This window comes from Colobus angolensis, unplaced genomic scaffold (assembly GCF_000951035.1).
Source record: "Colobus angolensis palliatus isolate OR3802 unplaced genomic scaffold, Cang.pa_1.0 Scaffold96, whole genome shotgun sequence".
NCBI classification, from domain to species: Eukaryota; Metazoa; Chordata; class Mammalia; order Primates; family Cercopithecidae; genus Colobus; species Colobus angolensis.
The window spans coordinates 1,770,178-1,777,908 of NW_012123598.1; the positions used below are offsets into that span (position 1 = coordinate 1,770,178).

General features: G+C 42.3%; 1 protein-coding gene across 1 annotated transcript in view; it reads right to left on the reverse strand.

The window, feature by feature from the left end:
• Positions 1-6,275, reverse strand: part of NLRP4 (NLR family, pyrin domain containing 4) — a 44,252-nt gene extending 37,977 nt beyond the window's left edge. The window contains exon 1 of the mRNA XM_011932437.1: positions 5,572-6,275. The gene's annotated coding sequence lies outside the window, so the exon portion shown is untranslated. The remainder of the gene's footprint in view (positions 1-5,571) is intronic.
• Positions 6,276-7,731: the final 1,456 nt, after the last annotated feature.

The window sequence follows — 7,731 nt, forward strand, 5'->3', positions numbered from 1 at the left end:
AACAGATCCAGAAAAGACGTGAAGCGAAACTCCCAGCGCCCCTTGGGGGCCTGTTCCAGACCTTTGCTCCTGGTTGTCCTCTAGAGCGGGGGATGTTTCAGGCCGAGGTTCCTATTTAGGATTCCCAGGGCTCCCGGCTGCAGATATGCTCCTCCAGTCTCTCCAAAATGGTTCATTTGGAGACTTGAGGTGACTCGGTTCATAATTTAAATGCTTAATTCCTTCCTACATCCTAAACTCCTTGAAGGATGTCCATGTGGCACAACATCTTTCTGCCGTAACTAAACCTATCGTGCAAGAAGAAATTATTAATTATTATTATTATTAGATACGGTCTCACTTTGTGGCCCAGGCTGGAGTGCAGTGGCATAATCTCGGCTCACTGTAACCTCCACCTCCCGGGTTCAGATTCTCCTGCCTCAGCCTGCTGAGTAGCTGGGATTACAGGCACCCACCACCATGCCTGGCTAATTTTTGTATTTTTAGTAGAGACAGGGTTTCACCGTGTTAGCCAGGATGGTCTTGATCTCCTGACCTGGTGATCCACCCACCTCGGCCTCCCAAAGTGCTGGGATTACAGGCATGAGCCACCGCGCCTGGGCTGCTGCACTATTACTAATAACCAAGATATAGAAGCAGCCTAAGTGTCCGCCAATAAATGAATGCATAAAGAAAATGTGGTATATAGACTCAATGGAATACTAGCCATAAAAAATAATGAAATCTTGCCATTTGTGGCAACCCGGATGAACGTGGAGGACATGAGGTAAAATAAGGCAGTCACAGAAAGAAAACTACCATATGATCTCATTTATGTGAGGAATCTAAAAAGAACTTATAGAAGTAGAGAGTAGAATAGCAGTTACTAGAGGCTGGGGAAGGGATGAGTAGGGGGAGACCAGGAGCGACTGGTCAACAGGCACACTGATGGTTAGAAAGAGCAGGTCCTAGCGTTCTCTTACACATGAGGGTAACTAAAGCAAATAACAGTGTGGCGGATATTTCAAGATAGCTAGAAGATTTTGAGTATCACCACAAAGAAATGATAAATGTCTCAAGAAACAGAATCATTATACAATAGATACATGCATCAAAATTGAACATTATACAATGGATACATGTGTCGAAATATCACACCGTACCCCATAAATACGTACAATTATGTGTCAATTTAAAAATTTTTTAAATAGGAAATCTGAACAAAATAGCATGTCACGCATGCATAAGGTATTATAACCAAACTTACTCACCAAACTCTATCCATTCCATTTCTTGCATGACTTGAATTCGAGGCAAAAGATATTAAATTATTCCAGGTTTTAAAAAAAAAATCTGTTGTAACAACATTAATATGAGAAGAGCAGACCCCAAGTCAAAACATTAGTGATAAATCTAGATGCTGCATAACCACAGGGCTCAAATTACCAGGAAGAGAGAACTATCATAACCATACATGCAACAATAACATGGCCTTAAAATATACCAATGGTCAGTGGGGCACGGTGGCTCACGCCTAAAATCCCAGCTCTTTGGGAGGCCAAGGTGGGTGGATCATTGAAGTCAGGAGATCTAGACCAGCCTGGCTAACACAGTGAAACCTCGTCGCTACGAAAAATACCAAAAAAAATAAAAAATAAAAAATAAATTAGCCAGGCGTGGTGGCAGGCACCTGTAACCCCAGCTACTGGGGAGGCTGAGGCAGGAGAATGGTGTGAACCTGGGAGGCGGAGGATGCAGTGAGCCAAGTTCACACCACTGCACTCCAGCCCGGAACAGAGCAAGACTCCATCTCAAAATAAATAAATATATATATATACACACACACACATGCTTATATGTATGCATATATGTATGTATATGTGTGTATATGTATATGTGTATGTACATGTGTATGTATTAGTATATGTATGTGTGTATGTGTATATGCATATGTGTGTATGTATATATGTGTGTATGTATATATGTGTGTATGTGTATATGTATATATGTGTATATGTATGTCTATACACACACACACCCTCCAACCGTCAGCACCATAAGAAGAATTAGGCAAGTCCCTAATCACAGGATATTTTATAAATTTGTTCTCATAATTAAATAAACAAGTTAAAAAGAAAATAAAAGGTTTAAAGACAATGGATAAATTTTACCTTGTGGACACAGACCTTTTCATCCAATAAATGGAAAAAATACATTAAGATAGATGAATCATCTACCAATGTCAGCCATATGCTGATCCTCAGGGCAAGCTTCAACATATTTCAAATAAGTTACACAGAATATTCTGGATCACAGTTTATGTCAGAAATTGACAATGAAAAGAAGGACATTCCAAAATTAAGAAACATACTTCTAAGTAACCTATGAATAAAGAGAAAATATCGAATATAAGGTTTTGAACTGAATATTTAATGCTACATATAAAGTGAGTGAAATGCAGCTAAATCAGGACCTAGAAAAATGTGCTACTTCAAAGGTATAAGGAAGGTTGTAAATTCATAAGCTAATTATACACTGAGCTAAAAAGCAAAAGAAAGTAGAAAAAAAAATCAATGAAATAAAAATTAAAATACAAGACTCAGTCAAAAGTAGATTCTTTGACAATACAAACTGGATAAGCCCCAACAAGTCTGATGAAGAAGACATGAGCGACAAATACCAGGAACAGAAGAGGAGACACCACTGTGTATCCTACAGATATCAAAAATAGAGACTATTACCATTTTTATGCCAGTAAAACTGATAATTTTTTTCAAATATATACATTCTTAGAAAATGACAACTTTCATCTATTTTTTGTGTGTGAAGTTGTGAAAGCTTCGAGGTGGCGGGCGCCTGTAGTCCCAGCTACTCGGGAGGCTGAGGCAGGAGAATGGCGTGAACCCGGGAGGCGGAGCTTGCAGTGAGCTGAGAACCAGCCACTGCACTCCAGCCTGGGTGACAGAGTGAGACTCCGTCTCAAAAAACAACAACAACAAAAAAAACCATGTGAAATCCTTCCCCCAGAGAAGACTTCAGGCTCAAACGTCTTCATCAGCAAATTATTTCAAAATTTAAATACAAATTTTTTTTTTCCAGAATCTAAGAGAGAGAGAGAGAGAGCATGGTGTGTGTACGGGAGAGAGCGTAAGCACGTGTATGTGTGGGAACGTGAGAGAGAACGCACAGTCTCAAACTGAGGCATAGGTTGGATAATGAAAACAAGTTTACATCATCCTCAGCAAACTAACACAGGAACAGAAAACCAAACACCACATGTTCTCACACGTAAGTGCGAGTGGAACAATGAGAACGCAAACGGACACAGGGAGGCGAACATCACACACCAGGGCCTGTGGCAGGGGCAGGAAAGGGGAGGGAGAGCATTAGGGACAACTACCTAATACACGCAGGGCTTAAAACCTAGATGACCAGTTGATAGGTGCAGCAAACCACCACGCCACGTGTATCCCTATGTCACAAACCGGCACATTCAGCACATGTATCCCAGAACTTAAAACAAAACAGAAAACAATAGGCTTAGTGTAAGAATTTGCATGTTAAGTCCACTTGTGAAAACAAATGCAAAAATTTTAAAAAGTCCATTAAGTGTAAGGTCTGTACATTCGATAATGTACTATTAATTTCCTGATTTTTATATAGTGTGGTTATCAAAAGAGCTTACTTTTATTTTTACTTTTAGAACATAAACCGTGACGCATTTAGGGGAAAGTACTAGGTGTAAATTTGTACAATGTGTACACATCTTGAACAGATCAGGAAAAATACATAAGTGTAGAGAGACACTAAATAAGGTCTCTTTAACATTTGCTGATCCTAAGTAAAGGATATATTCTCGAAGCTGTTCTCTAAGGGTAAAATCACATCCATTTTTTTTAATAGTGTACTAGTTTCCTTGGGCTGGCCTGACAACGTACCACAAACTAGGTAACTTCAAACAGAAACCTGCTGCCTCATGGTTCTGAAGCCTAGATGTCCAAAATCAAAGTGTTGGCAGGGCAGTGCTCTCTCTGAAACCCAGGGGAGCCCTTCCTTGCCTCTTATGGCTTCTGTGGTTTGCTGGCAATCCGTGCCATTCTTTGGTTTGCAGCTACGTAATTCCATTCTGACTGTCACATATACCATTCTGCTTGTCTCTATCTTCATGTGGCCATTTTCTCTAAGACAGAGTGTCACTCTTGTTGCCCAGGCTGGAGTGCAATGGCGCAATCTCGGCTCACTGCAACCTCCACCTCCCAGGTTCAAGCAATCCTCCTGCCTCACCCTCCCGAGTAGCTGAGATTACAGGGTTGTGCCACCACACTTCACTAACTTTTTGTATTTCACCATGTTGATCAGGCTGGTCCTGAACCTCCAACCTCAGGTGATCCACCCGCCTCGGCCTCCCAAAGTGTTGGGATTACAGGCGTGAGCCACTGCGCCCAGCTTTGTGGCCATTTTCCCTTTTTTTTTTGGAAACAGAGTCTCGCTGTCACCCAGGCTACAGTGCAATGATGTAATCTCGGCTCACTGCAACCTCCGCCTCCTGAGTCAAGCGATTCTCCTGCCTCAGCCTCGTGAATAGCTGGTATTACAGGCACCTGCCACCACGCCCAGCTGATTTTTGTATTTTCAGTAAAGACAGGGTTTCACCATGTTGACTAGGCTGGTCTTGAACTCCTGACTTCAGGTGATCCATCCACCTCGGCCTCCCGAAGTGCTGGGGTTACAGGCGTGAGCCACCACGCCCAGCTGCATGTGGCCATTTTCATAAGGACACCTGTCATTAAGTTAGGGGCCTACCCACTCCAGTATGACCTCATCTTAACTAATAACATCTACAACCTTATTTTGTCACCCTATGAAGGCGTTAAGACTTTAGTTTTTGTTTTTGATTGTGTGTGTGTTTTTAGGGTTGGGACACAATTCAACCCTTAACAGTAAAAACCAACTTTTATTGATATAGAAAGATAGATATTCTTTCTATACACGTTTATTTCATAGTCTAAACAAATGGCATCATTGGAGAAGGGGGATGAAAAGAGGTTGGCTAATGGATACCAAATTACACCTGGGGGTAGGAATGGGCGCTGGTGTTCTGTAGCATGGTAGGTTGAATATAGTTAATGATATCTTATTGTGTATTTTCAAGGGTTTTTCTAACTTTTATTTTAGGTTCAGGGGTACATGTACACCGGTTACATAGGTAAACTCGTATCACAGGGGTTTGGTGTACAGATTTTTTTCGTCTCCCAGGTACTAAGAATAGGACCCCACAGCTATCTTTTTCTGACCCTCTCCCTCCTCCCACCGGAGGTTTCTGAATGTTTCCAACACAAAGAAACGATACATGTATGAGGAGATGGATATGCTAATTACCCTGCTTTAATGATACGTATACATGTACCAACACATCACTCTGCATCTCATAAATATATACAATTAGTGTGAGTCAACTATAGGTGTGATTTTCTTTTTAAATCACATCCTGGAATTATAGTATCAAAGACGTTGCTGCCCTAGGTCAGAGAGCAAGCTCACAAGAGCAGAGTGGACTTGGGTCTCACCGTTCATGGGCAGGGCCCGCCTTACCTCATCCCCGTCTATGTCCTCCAGCTTCTCCTACATGTTTGCGTCAACAGAGATGAAGAATCTAATAAGAACATTCCCACTCTCGAAGCTCCAAGGTCTCCCTTCGTGACGAGTCCCCCCGACCTTGACTCCCCGTTCTTCTCCCAGGTCTCAGGCTCAACTGGGAGGCACCTTATAAATACAGAGCGTTCATCTACCCCACTAACTGGAGAGAAGGAAAATGCTGGGTAAACAGGATGGAGAAGCCTGGCTGTGCTCGATCAGGATCAAGAAAGGAGACAGGGGAAAAAGGAGAAAGGAAAGGAAGACCCAAAGTAACCAAGGAAATCATCAGCAGAGAGAAGAGAAGAGCAGCCCAACACGACGCGCTGACTCACCGCTCCACGCCTTCCTGGTCTTAATGATTGGCGGCTGGAAGCGGGAGGAAAAGATCGCTGGTGCCATTTGATTGGCCAATGAATTGCTCCCTTCCCATTGGCTCAGGAGGGCTTTTGATGAACAGATCCAGAAAAGACGTGAAGCGAAACTCCCAGCGCCCCTTGGGGGCCTGTTCCAGACCTTTGCTCCTGGTTGTCCTCTAGAGCGGGGGATGTTTCAGGCCGAGGTTCCTATTTAGGATTCCCAGGGCTCCCGGCTGCAGATATGCTCCTCCAGTCTCTCCAAAATGGTTCATTTGGAGACTTGAGGTGACTCGGTTCATAATTTAAATGCTTAATTCCTTCCTACATCCTAAACTCCTTGAAGGATGTCCATGTGGCACAACATCTTTCTGCCGTAACTAAACCTATCGTGCAAGAAGAAATTATTAATTATTATTATTATTAGATACGGTCTCACTTTGTGGCCCAGGCTGGAGTGCAGTGGCATAATCTCGGCTCACTGTAACCTCCACCTCCCGGGTTCAGATTCTCCTGCCTCAGCCTGCTGAGTAGCTGGGATTACAGGCACCCACCACCATGCCTGGCTAATTTTTGTATTTTTAGTAGAGACAGGGTTTCACCGTGTTAGCCAGGATGGTCTTGATCTCCTGACCTGGTGATCCACCCACCTCGGCCTCCCAAAGTGCTGGGATTACAGGCATGAGCCACCGCGCCTGGGCTGCTGCACTATTACTAATAACCAAGATATAGAAGCAGCCTAAGTGTCCGCCAATAAATGAATGCATAAAGAAAATGTGGTATATAGACTCAATGGAATACTAGCCATAAAAAATAATGAAATCTTGCCATTTGTGGCAACCCGGATGAACGTGGAGGACATGAGGTAAAATAAGGCAGTCACAGAAAGAAAACTACCATATGATCTCATTTATGTGAGGAATCTAAAAAGAACTTATAGAAGTAGAGAGTAGAATAGCAGTTACTAGAGGCTGGGGAAGGGATGAGTAGGGGGAGACCAGGAGCGACTGGTCAACAGGCACACTGATGGTTAGAAAGAGCAGGTCCTAGCGTTCTCTTACACATGAGGGTAACTAAAGCAAATAACAGTGTGGCGGATATTTCAAGATAGCTAGAAGATTTTGAGTATCACCACAAAGAAATGATAAATGTCTCAAGAAACAGAATCATTATACAATAGATACATGCATCAAAATTGAACATTATACAATGGATACATGTGTCGAAATATCACACCGTACCCCATAAATACGTACAATTATGTGTCAATTTAAAAATTTTTTAAATAGGAAATCTGAACAAAATAGCATGTCACGCATGCATAAGGTATTATAACCAAACTTACTCACCAAACTCTATCCATTCCATTTCTTGCATGACTTGAATTCGAGGCAAAAGATATTAAATTATTCCAGGTTTTAAAAAAAAAATCTGTTGTAACAACATTAATATGAGAAGAGCAGACCCCAAGTCAAAACATTAGTGATAAATCTAGATGCTGCATAACCACAGGGCTCAAATTACCAGGAAGAGAGAACTATCATAACCATACATGCAACAATAACATGGCCTTAAAATATACCAATGGTCAGTGGGGCACGGTGGCTCACGCCTAAAATCCCAGCTCTTTGGGAGGCCAAGGTGGGTGGATCATTGAAGTCAGGAGATCTAGACCAGCCTGGCTAACACAGTGAAACCTCGTCGCTACGAAAAATACCAAAAAAAATAAAAAATAAAAAATAAATTAGCCAGGCGTGGTGGC